At 40.2% G+C, this 12163-nt stretch overlaps 1 protein-coding gene across 2 annotated transcripts in view; it reads left to right on the top strand.

Annotated features, from left to right (window-relative positions):
• AGGF1 (angiogenic factor with G-patch and FHA domains 1) overlaps nt 1-12163 on the top strand; it is a 47500-nt gene that overhangs the window by 13186 nt on the left and 22151 nt on the right. The window lies entirely within an intron of this gene.

A 12163-nucleotide genomic window follows, 5' to 3' on the forward strand; every position in this document is an offset into this window, starting at 1 on the left:
AAAGTCAAAGTGAAGTCGCTCAGTCGTGTCCGACTCTTAGCTACCCCATGGACTGCAGCCTACCCGGCTCCTCCGTCCATGGGATTTTCTAGGCAAGAGTACTGGAGTGGGGTGCCATTGCCTTCTCCCATGTCTCCTGCAAACAGTGACAATTTAACTTCTTTTCTAGTTTGGGTTTCTTTTCTTTCTTTTTCTTGTCTGTTTTCTGTGGTGAGGACTTCCAACACTGTGTTGAATAAATGTGGCAAGTGTGACACCTGTCTTGTGCCTGATCTTAGAGAAAGTGCTTCAGCTTTTCACCATTGAGTATGATGTTGGATATGGGTTTGTCATATGTATGTGTGTGTGCTAAGTAGTTTCAGTCGTGTCTGACTCTTTGTGACCCCTTGGACTATAGCCCACCAGGCTCCTCTGTCCATGGGATCCTCAGGCAGGAATACTGGATTGGGTTGCCATGCCCTCCTCCAGGGTGGGTTTGTTATATATGACCTTTATTATGTTGAAGTACATTTCTTTTGTATTTACTTTGTTTAGTTTATCATAAGTTGATGTTGAATTTTGTCAAAAACTTTTTCTGTATCTGTTGAGATATTCATATGATTTTTATTCTTCAATGTGTTAGTGTGGTGTATCTTGTTGATTGATTTGTGGGTATTGAACCATCCTTGCATGCCTGGGATAAATCCCATTTGATCATATTGTGTGGTCTTTTAATATATTGTTGAATTTGGTATGCTAGTATTTTTACATCTGTGTTCATCAGTGATATTGGCCTGAAATTTTATTTGTGGTGTGTTTGGTTTTCGTGTCAGGCTGATGCTGGCCTTATAGAGTGAGTTCAAAATGTTCCTTCCTCTTTAACTTCTTAGAATAATTTGAGAAAGACAGGTTAGTTCAGTAGTTCAGTTCAGCTCAGTCATGTCTGACTCTTTGCGACCCCATGAACTGCAGCATGCTGAGCTTCCCTGTCCATCACCAACCACTCGAGCCTGCTGAAGCTCATGTCCATCGAGTCGGTAATGCCATCCAACCATCTCATCCTCTGTCATCCCCTTCTCCACCCACCTTCAGTCTTTCCCAGCCTCAGGGTCTTTTCCAATGAGTCAGTTCTTCATAGCAGGTGGCCAAAGTATTGGAGCTTTGGCTTCAGCATCATTCCTTCCAATGAATATTCAGGACTGATTTCCTTTAGGATGGACTGGTTGGATCTCCTTGCAGCCCAAGGGACTCTCAAGAGTCTTCTCCAACACCACAGTTCAAAAGCATCAATTCTTCAGTGCTCAGCTTTCTTTATAGTCCAACTCTCACATCCATACATGACTACTGGAAAAACCATAGCTTTGACTATATGGACCTTTGTTGCCAAAGTAATGTCTTTGCTTTTCAGTGTGCTGTTTAGATTGCTCATAGCATTTCTTCCAAGGAACAAACATCTTTTTTAATTTCACAACTGCATTCACCATCTGCAGTGATTTTGGAGCCCCTCAAAATAAAGTCTGTCACTGTTTCCATTGTTCCTCCATCTATTTGCCATGAAGTGCTGGGACCAGATGGACAGGGAGGCCTGGCGTGTTGTGATTCATGGGGTCGCAGAGTTGGATATGACTTAGCGACTGAACTGAACTGAACTGAACTGATAGGACCAGATACCATGATCTTCGTTTTTTGAATGTTGAGTTTTAAGCCAACTTTTTACTCTCCCCTTTCACTTTCATCAAGAGGCTTGCTCCTCAGTTCCTTTTCACTTTCTGCCATGAGGGTGGTGTCATCTGCATATCTGAGGTTATTGATATTTCTCCTAGCAATCTTAATTCCAGCTTGTGCTTTATCCAACCCGACCTTTCTCATGATGTACTCATTACATATAAGTAAAATAAGCAGGGTGATAATATACAGCCTTGATGTACTCCTTTCCCAACTTGAAACCAGTCCATTGTTCCATGTCTGGTTTTAACTGTTGCTTCTTGACCTGCATACAGATTTCTCAGGAGGCAGGTTAGGTGGTCGGGTAATCCCATCTCTTTAAGGATTTTCCACAGTTTGTCGTGATCCACATAGTCAGAGGCTTTGATGTAGTCAATAAAGCAGAAGTAGATGTTTTTCTGGAACTCTCTTGCCTTTTGGATAATCCAACGGATGTTGGCAATTTGATCTCCAGTTCCTCTGCCTTTTCTAAATCCAGCTTGAACATCTGGAACTTCTCAGTTCATGTACTGTTGAAGCCTGGCTTGGAGAATTTTAAGCATCACTTGACTAACGTGTGAGATGACTGCAACTGTGCGGTAGTTTGAACATTCTTTGGCATTGCCTTTCTTTGGGATTGGAATGAAAACTGACCTTTTCCAGTCCTGTGGCCACTGCTGATTTTGCCAAATTTGCTGGCATATGGAGTGCAGCACTTTCACAGCATCATCTTTTATGTTTTTTAACTATTCTGTAAGTGTTTGGTAGAATTCACTTGTGAGGTCATCTGGTCCTGGATTTTTATTACTTATGAGTTCTTTGATTATTGAATCCTTTTCATTTCTGGTAAATGGTTCATTGATATTTTTTATATTATCCGGATTCAGTCTTGGGCGACTATGTTTTTCAGGATTTATCCATTTTTTTCTGAGTTGTCCATTTTATTGGCATATCACTGTTCATAGAAAACTCTTATTCTTTTTATTTCTGCAATATCAATTGTAACTTCTGTTTGATTTCTGATTTTATTTATTTGGGTCCTCTTTGATGATGAGTCTGTCTAAAGGCTTAACAATTTTGTTTATTTTTTCAAAGAACCAGCTCTTAGTTTCACTGACCTTTTTTCTTTTTTTAGTCTCTGTGTCCTTTCTTTATTTTTTTGTCTGTACCTTGCAGCTTGCAGGATCTTAGTTCCCCAACAGAGATTAAACCTGTGCCCCCCTGCAGTGGAAGCACGGAGTCCTAACCACTGGACCTCCCAGGAATTTCTTGTATCATTTATTTCTGTTCTGACCTTTATTGTTTCTTCTCTTAACTTTGGATTTTTTCCTTCTTTTTCTAGGTCCTTCACCTGTAAGGTTAGATTGTTTATTTGGTATTTTTCTTATTCCTGAGTTAGGCTTGTGTTGCTCTTAACTTCTTAGAACTGCTTTTGCCTCATCCCATGGATTTTAGATAATTGTATTAACATTTTCATTTGTCTCCAGTTATTTTTTCAGATCTCCTTTTTGAGTTCACTAGTGACCAATTGCTTGTTTCGTAGCTTATTGTTTAGACTCTTATGTGTTTTTTGCAGTTTATTTCTTATAATGGGTTTCTAGTCTTTCACTGCTGTGATTGGAAAAGCTGCCTAATAATTCAGTCTTAAATTTCTTTATTTGAAATTGAAGTATAATTGATTTACAGGCGTGTGCTAATTTCTGCTGTACAGAAAAGTGACTCAGTTATACACACATATATATTCTTTTTTTAAAATATTGTTTTCCATTATGGTTTATCCTAGGAGACTGGATACAGTTCCCTGAGCTATACAGTAAGCCTTTGTTTATCTGTTTTAAATGTAGTAACTTGCATCTGCTAACCCCAGACTCCCAGTTCATCCCCTTCCCTCCCTCTCTCCCCTTTGGCAACCACAGGAGTGTTCTCTGTTTTGTAAATAGGGTCATTTGTGCTGTATTTTAGATTCCACTGTAAGTGATAGCATATGGTATTTGTGTTCCTCTTTCTGACTTACTTCACTTAGTGTGATAATCTCTAGTTGCACCTCAAGCCTTAGTTGCTTGAGGCTTGTTTTGTAGCCTAGCATGTTATCATCTTAAAGAATGTTCCATCTTCACTTGAAACAAACGTGTATCCCTGCTGCTTTTGGATAGAATGTTGTCTGTGTGTCTGTTAGGTTCCTTTAGTCACATGTATCATTTAAGGCCAATATTTCCTTACTGGTTTTCTGTCTGGGTGATCTGTCCATTGAGGTAAGTGGAGTGTTAAAGTCCTCTGCTATTATTGTGTTGTCAGTTTCTGCCTTTATGTTCGTTAGTATTGTCTTTATGCACTTAGCAGGTGCGTCTATGTTGGGTACATAGATATTTACATATACAGTTACATCTCCTTGTTGGCTCGATCAGTTTAGCATATAATGTGCTTCTTTGTCTCTTTTTGCTGTCTGTTTTGTCTGACATAAGTATCGCTCCCCCAGTTTGCTTTCTGTTTTCATTTGTATGGAGTACCTTTGTTCTGTCCCCTTATTTTCAGTCAGTGTGTGTCTTTAGATCTGAAGTAAGTCTCTTTTAGGCAGCATATATATGGGTTTTTGTTTTTAATCCATTCAGCCACTCTTGTGTCTTTTAATTGGAGCTTTTAGTCCATTTACTTTGGAAGTAATTATTGATAGGTATGTATGTACTGCTATTTTGTTGACTGTTTTGAAGGGCGGTTGTAGTTCTTCTCTGGTTCTGTTTTCTTTTGCTCCCTTCCCCTGTGATTTGATGACTACCTTTAGTGTTATGTTTGGATTCCTTTCCTTTCTGTGCATCTATTATTGATTTTTGGTTTTTGGTAACCATCAGATTCATTCATATTGACAACCTATATATATGTGATTGGAGTTTCCCAGGTGGCACTAGTGGTAAAGAACCCGCTTCACCTACCAGTGCATAAGACTAAGAGACCTGGGTTCATGAAGATACCCTGGAGGAGGGCATCAGTCCATAGGGCTGCAGAGTTAGACCTGACTAAAGCAACGCATCAGTCCATAGGGCTGCAGAGTTAGACCTGACTAAAGCAACTTAGTATGGTGCAACAGCACATATATGTGGTTATTTTGAGTTGGTGATTTCTTCAGTTTGAATGCATTCTAACTGCTATTTTTACTGTCCTTGCCCCCTACATCTAATGTTTTTGTGGTCATATTTTGTGTTTTTGTTTTCTTTATCCCTTAACTGCTTATGTGGCTATAGATGATTTTACTACTTTTGTCTTTTAGTCTTTCTGCTGGCTTTATCAGTTGTTGATCTGCTGCCTTTACTGTATGATTGCCTTTACCAGTGAGATTCTTCCCTTCATAGTTTCATATTTCTAGATTTGGTTCTTCGTTTTCTACTTAGAGAGGTCCCTTTAATATTTCTTGTAAAGCTCTTTTAGTGATGCTGAACTCTTTTAACTTTTGCTTGTCTAGAAAGTTCTTCATCTTTTTTCCCAATCTGAAGAATAGCCTTTCTGGGTAGAGTGTTCTTGGTTGAAGGTTTTTTCCTCTTATCACTTTAAATATAAGGTGCCATGCCCTTTTGGCCTGACTTTTCAGTTCTCCTGAAAAGTCAGTGATAGCCTTATGGTAGGTCCCTTGTGGATAACTAGTTGCTTTTCCCTTGTTGCTTTTAAAATTCTTTTTCTTTAATTTTTGCCATTTTAATTGTATTTTGTCTTCATGTGAACTGCTTTTGGTTCATCTCGTTTGGGATTCTGTGCTTCTTGGACCTGGATGTGTTTCTTTCCCCAGGTTAGGGACATTTTCAGCTATGATTTCTTCACATACACTTCGTGGTTGTTAGTATGCTTGATATTGTCCAGATCAGATTAGATCAGTTGCTCAGTTGTGTCTGACTCTTTGCGACCCCATGAATCGCAGCACGCCAGGCCTCCCTGTCCCTCACCAACTCCCAGAGTTCACTCAGACCCACGTCCATCGAGTCAGTGATGCCATCCAGCCATCTCATTCTCTGTTGTCTCCTTCTCCTCCTGCCCCCAGTCCCTCCCAGCATCAGAGTCTTTTCCAGTGAGTCAACTCTTCGCATGAGGTGGCCAAAGTATTGGAGTTTCAGCCTCAGCATTATTCCTTCCAAAGAAATCCCAGGGCTGATCTCCTTCAGAATGGACTGGTTGGATCTCCTTGCAGTCCAAGGGACTCTCAAGAGTCTTCTCCAACACCACAGTTCAAAAGCATCAATTCTTCGGCACTCAGCCTTCTTCACAGTCCAACTCTCACATCCATACATGACCACAGGAAAAACCATAGCCTTGACTAGACGAACCTTTGTTGGCAAAGTAATGTCTCTGCTTTTGAATATGCTATCTAGGTTGGTCATAACTTTGCTTCCAAGGAGTAAGCGTCTTTTAATTTCATGGCTGCAGTCACCATCTGCAGTGATTTTGGAGCCAGAAAAATAAAGTCTGACACTGTTTCCACTGTTTCCCCATCTCTTTCCCATGAAGTGATGGGACCAGATGCCATGATCTTCGTTTTCTGAATGTTGAGCTTTAAGCCAACTTTTTCACTCTCCATTTTCACTTTCACCAAGAGGCTTTTGAGTTCCTCTTCACTTTCTGCCATGAGGGTGGTGTCATCTGCATATCTGAGGTTATTGATATTTCTCCCGGCAATCTTGATTCCAGCTTGTGTTTCTTCCAGTCCAGCGTTTCTCATGATGTACTCTGCATATACCTTAAATAAACAGGGTGACAATATACAGCCTTGACGAACTCCTTTGCCTATTTGGAACCAGTCTGTTGTTCCATGTCCAGTTCTAACTGTTGCTTCCTGACCTGCATACACATTTCTCAAGAGGCAGATCAGGTGGTCTGGCATTCCCATCTCTTGAAGAATTTTCCACAGTTTATTGTGATCCACACAGTCAAAGGCTTTGGCATAGTCAATAAAGCAGAAATAGATGTTTTTCTGGAACTCTTGCTTTTTCTGTGATCCAGCGGATGTTGGCAATTTGATCTCTGGTTCCTCTGCCTTTTCTAAAACCAGCTTGAACATCAGGAAGTTCACAGTTCACATATTGCTGAAGCCTGGCTTTGAGAATTTTGAGCATTACTTTACTAACGTGTGAGATGACTGCAACTGTGCGGTAGTTTGAACATTCTTTGGCATTGCCTTTCTTTGGGATTGGAATGAAAACTGACCTTTTCCAGTCCTGTGGCCACTGATGAGTTTTCCAAATTTGCTGGCATATTGAGTGCAGCACTTTCACAGCATCATCTTTCAGGATTTGGAATAGCTCAACTGGAATTCCATCACCTCCACTAGCTTTGTTCGTAGTGATGCTTTCTAAGGCCCACTTGACTTCACATTCCAGGATGTCTGGCTGTAGGTCAGTGATCACACCATCGTGATTATCTGGGTTGTGAAGATCTTTTTTGTACAGTTCTTCTGGGTGTTCTTGCCATCTCTTCTTAATATCTTCTGCTTCTATTAGGTCCATAGCATTTCTGTCCTTTATCGAGCTCATCTTTACATGAAATGTTCCTTTGGTATCTCTGATTTTCTTGAAGAGATCCCTAGTCTTTCCCATTCTGTTGTTTTCCTCTATTTCTTTGCATTGATCGCTGAGGAAGGCTTTCTTGTCTCTTCTTGCTATTCTTTGGAACTCTGCATTCAGATGTTTATATCTTTCGTTTTCTCCTTTGCTTTTCGCTTCTCTTCTTTTCACAACTATTTGTAAGGCCTCCCCAGACAGCCATTTTGCTTTTTTGCATTTCTTTTCTATGGGAATGGTCTTGATCCCTGTCTCCTGTACAATGTCATGAACCTCATTCCATAGTTCATCAGGCACTCTATCTATCAGATCTAGGCCCTTAAATCTATTTCTCACTTCCACTGTATAATCATAAAGGATTTGATTTAGGTCATACCTGAATGGTCTAGTGGTTTTCCCTACTTTCTTCAATTTCAGTCTGAATTTGGCAATAAGGAGTTCATGGTCTGAGCCACAGTCAGCTCCTGGTCTTGTTTTTGCTGACTGTATAGAGCTTCTCCATCTTTGGCTGCAAAGAATATGATCACTCTGATTTTGGTGTTGACCATCTGGTGATGTCCATGTATAGAGTCTTCTCTTGTGTTGTTGGAAGAGGGTGTTTGTTATGACCAGTGCATTTTCTTGGCAAAACTCTATCAGTCTTTGCCATGCTTCCTTCCGTATTCCAAGGCCAAATTTGCCTGTTACTCCAGGTGTTTCTTGACTTCCTACTTTTGCATTCCAGTCCCCTATAATGAAAAGGACATCTTTTTTGGGTGTTAGTTCTAAAAGGTCTTGTAGGTCTTCATAGAACCGTTCAACTTCAGCTTCTTCAGTGTTACTGGTTGGGGCATAGACTTGGATTACTGTGATATTGAATGGTTTGCCTTGGAAACGAACAGAGATCATTCTGTCGTTTTTGAGATTGCATCCAAGTACTGCATTTCGGACTCTTTTGTTGACCATGATGGCGACTCCATTTCTTCTGAGGGATTCCTGCCCGCAGTAGTAGATGTAATGGTCATCTGAATTAAATTCACCCATTCCAGTCCATTTCAATTCGCTGATTCCTAGAATGTCGACATTCACTCTTGCCATCTCTTGTTTGACCACTTCCAATTTGCCTTGATTCATGGACCTGACATTCCAGGTTCCTATGCAATATTGCTCTTTTCAGCATCGGACCTTGCTTCTATCACCAGTCACGTCCACAGCTGGGTATTCTTTTTGCTTTGGCTCCATCCCTTCATTCTTTCTGGAGTTATTTCTCCACTGATCTCCAGTAGCATATACTCTTCTTTTGTTATCTCTTCAGCTTGAGTGATTACTACTCTTTGCCAGATTGCTGATCTGTTCCCCTATATCATCTAATTTGTTGTTCCTTCTAGTATACTTTCAATTTCAGTTTTATTTTCTTTAGCTCTGTTTGGTTCTTCTTCATGTTTTCTAACTACTGAAATTTTATGTTCATTCATTCTTCTGAGTTTGTGAGCATCTTTATGTTCATCACCTTGAGCTTTTTATCCAGTAGATTGCTTATCTCCATTTGTTCTTTTTTTTTTTTTTTTTGCTGTGATTTGACTAGATTTTAATTGTATTCTTTGAAGTATGGGAACATCTTATAAAATAGTGGAAAAATCTTTTTTAAACCTATATTTTGGAAGAATGTTCTTTTTCTGAGGTTATGTCTTGTACCTTTGTTGAGAACATATCCTCTGTCTCCTCACTGTCCTCTGTTCACTGTATTTATTTCTGTGTGTTAGGTAGACATCAAGGTAGGTAGGTTGCTTATGTTTCCCATCTTGGAGAAGTGGCCTTATTTAGTAGACCTCCTCTAGGGCCCAGGCAGCACATGCCCTTCTGGTCACCAGAACTTTTTACTCTGGGGATGTTCGCTATGTGGGCTGTGTACATCCTTCTGTTGTGGTGAGGCTGATGACTGTGGGGGCGCTGGAAGGCAGGACTGGCCCTCACCCTGGCTGGCTGTGAGGTTGTGCCTTGCGTGGTGACTGCAGGCCCAGTCGAGAGAAGGGTGGCCTTCCTGTGAAGTTGACCTCATGACCCAGGGGCTCGGGGCTGTTCCTGGCCCATTGGACGAGTCCCTGTGTGGCTGTCTTCTGGAAATCCAGGGGCTTGTGCCGGCCAGCAGGTGGGCAGGGCAGGGAAGACCGGAGGAAAGATTCCAGAAAGATGTGTTCCAGTGCCACTGCTACTGGGGGTAGAACAGATTCCCCAAAACAGCTGGCCCAGGCTCCTTTCAAGCTACTACCTCTATGTTGAGACTCAGAACGTGTGCCATCTTACATGTGCCTTAAGAGCTGAATCTTACTCCTGTCTCTCTGCAGTTCTCCTGAACATAGGCTCTGCTAGTTTTTCAAAACTATATATTCTAGGGGCTTGTCTTTCCAGTTCAGGATCCCCAGGCTGGGGAGCCCCATTTGGGCCTCCCACTCCTCACTCCTTGGAAGGAACCTCTGCTTGGGATAGCCCTTCCATTTGTGCTTTGCCAACATAGGGCTATGGGTCTCCACCTCTCCTACCCATCTTGTGTGGTTCCTTCTTTATGTCTTTAGTTGTGGAAAGTCTTTTCTGCTAGTGTTCAGGTAGGTCATTCTCATAGATAGTTGCTCTGTAAGTAGTTGTAATTTTGGTGTGTCCATGGAGGAGATGAGTTCAGGGTCTTCCCACTTCACCATCTTGGCCACTTCCCTGTTCTTGAAATTTTATCTCAATTCTCTATTTATTTCTCTATTATTTTCACTGACAGTACCTAAGAATTGAAGAGTAAGTAAGAAAAATGCCAAAAATTATTTTTCTTTTTTTTCAGAGACCTCTGTGTTAGTGACTCCTACCTGTCACTCGTCATTGAACTGTTTGAAAGGATATGTTAATGAAACCAGTTCTCCCAGCAAAGCAAAGAATATATAGGGGTCCTCAAATGACCTTTTCTGACAAACTAGATGATGAAATTTGATAGCGTTCTGTGAGACGTTGGTCCAGTTTAGCTCTCATAGCCATTCATCTTTACCATCCTTCTGTAAAAATATGTTAATTTAGGACAAGGACTTAAGAAAAATACTAATAAAAATTTTGAATTCCCCAAGGATTATAAAAGGTAGTTGTGTCGCATGGGAGGAAACCAGTTTTAGGACATCCTCATCCTTTTCTTGAGTTTTAAGATATTCTTGGACCTCACTTTTTGGAAGTGCAGAGTATACGGATGGAGAAGGCAATGGCACCCCACTCCAGTACTCTTGCCTGGAAAACCCCATGAGGAGCCTGGTAGGCTGTAGTCCATGGGGTCGCTAAGAGTTGGATATGACTGAGCGACTTCCCTTTCACTTTTCACTTTCATGCATTGGAGAAGGAAATGGCAACCCACTCCAGTGTTTTTGCCTGGAAAATCCCAGGGATGGCGGAGCCTGGTGGGCTGCCGTCTATGGGGTCGCACAGAGTCGGACACAACTGAAGCGACTTAGAGAGAGAGAGAGAGAGTATTGCCTGGAGAATCCCAGGGACAGAGGAGCCTGGTGGGCTGCCATCTATGGGGTCACACGGAGTCAAACACGACTGAAGTGACTTAGCAGCAGTAGAGTATACAGAAGGAAGGAAGTAGGGTAAGGAGATTAGAGTAATAAGTTGAAATATGAATATATGCCTGATGTAGGCCCTGGGCCTTTCTTTTATCTTAATGGATATTTATCTAACATTCGAGACTGACAGTTTTAAAAAGCAGTACCTATTTCTATTTCCCTCATTTTCCTCTACATGTGTTGTCCTATAAACAATAATAAAATACATAATATTGGAAACTGCTTTTCTTTTAAGCATATATAGATCAGGAAATTTTTTGGCTGTAGTTTACAGTGGTCTTTAAAGTTCCTCATTGCTTTTCAGGAACTTGCTCTTGTTATTGTCCTTGGTGAGTTTGTGTTGCTGAAAATACGTATAGTTTAGCATGCTGTGAATGTTTAGCCAGTCTTCAAACTGAATTTATGCTACCATTAAAAACATGTGTTTAGGATGCTCTCGTATCTTATAAAATAACAGCAGAACATATGACTTCACCTCATCATGTTGCCCTAAGGTAGAAAGAAAACTAGAGTGTGTTACAAACTAGAGGAAGATAACTGCTTCTTCTAAAGTTAAAATAATGGATATGTTCATTTGTCCTAGCGTATGGCCAATATGCATGTATAATAAATAATAAAAGGCTTATGCTAGTTAAGTTGGAAGTTCAGAATAAAGAGATGTAATTGACTCATCTGTACTGTTTTCTGTATCATGAAGCCGACTCTATATTTTAGCAAAACTTCAGTTGTGATATATTAGGTACATTTAGATCTTTAAATCCCTGCTGTAATTAGTGCTGATTCTTTATGTCATGTACGTTGACTTACTAATTGACTCAAAGTTCAAAAAGACAATTTAGGTTTAGTTGTATTCTCTAGGCCTGCACTGTTCTGCCAGCTCCATGTGGCTACTGAGCACTTTAAATGTAGCTAGGATACTTTACCTAGTTGAGTATAAACTATGCTCAGTTTTGAAGACTTGGTACAGAAAATCCATATAAAGTATTTGTAAAAATTTTTATACTGATGAAATGTCATCTTTATATATAATTAGTAATATTTTGTAAGTACTGAGTGAGGTAAAGTAACAAAATGAATTTCACCAGCTTCTTTTTTACCTTTTTAATGATCCTACTACATAATTTTAAAGCATATATATATATATATATATATATATATATAAAACTTGCATTTTATTTTTGACAGCATTGTTCTAGGCTCTCACATGGTCCAAGCAATATGTGATGAGGACCTGGATTGGGACAGTTAAGACAATGGTACTAGATAAGGAGAGAAAATTGGGATTAATTTCAAACATAGTCTATAGCCTCAGTAATTGATTCCATAGAGTGGTTAAGGAGATGTCCAAGACTTTTGATTTGGATAAGTGGA

The sequence above is a fragment of the Bos indicus genome, chromosome 10, assembly GCF_029378745.1.
Source record: "Bos indicus isolate NIAB-ARS_2022 breed Sahiwal x Tharparkar chromosome 10, NIAB-ARS_B.indTharparkar_mat_pri_1.0, whole genome shotgun sequence".
Taxonomy (NCBI): Eukaryota; Metazoa; Chordata; class Mammalia; order Artiodactyla; family Bovidae; genus Bos; species Bos indicus.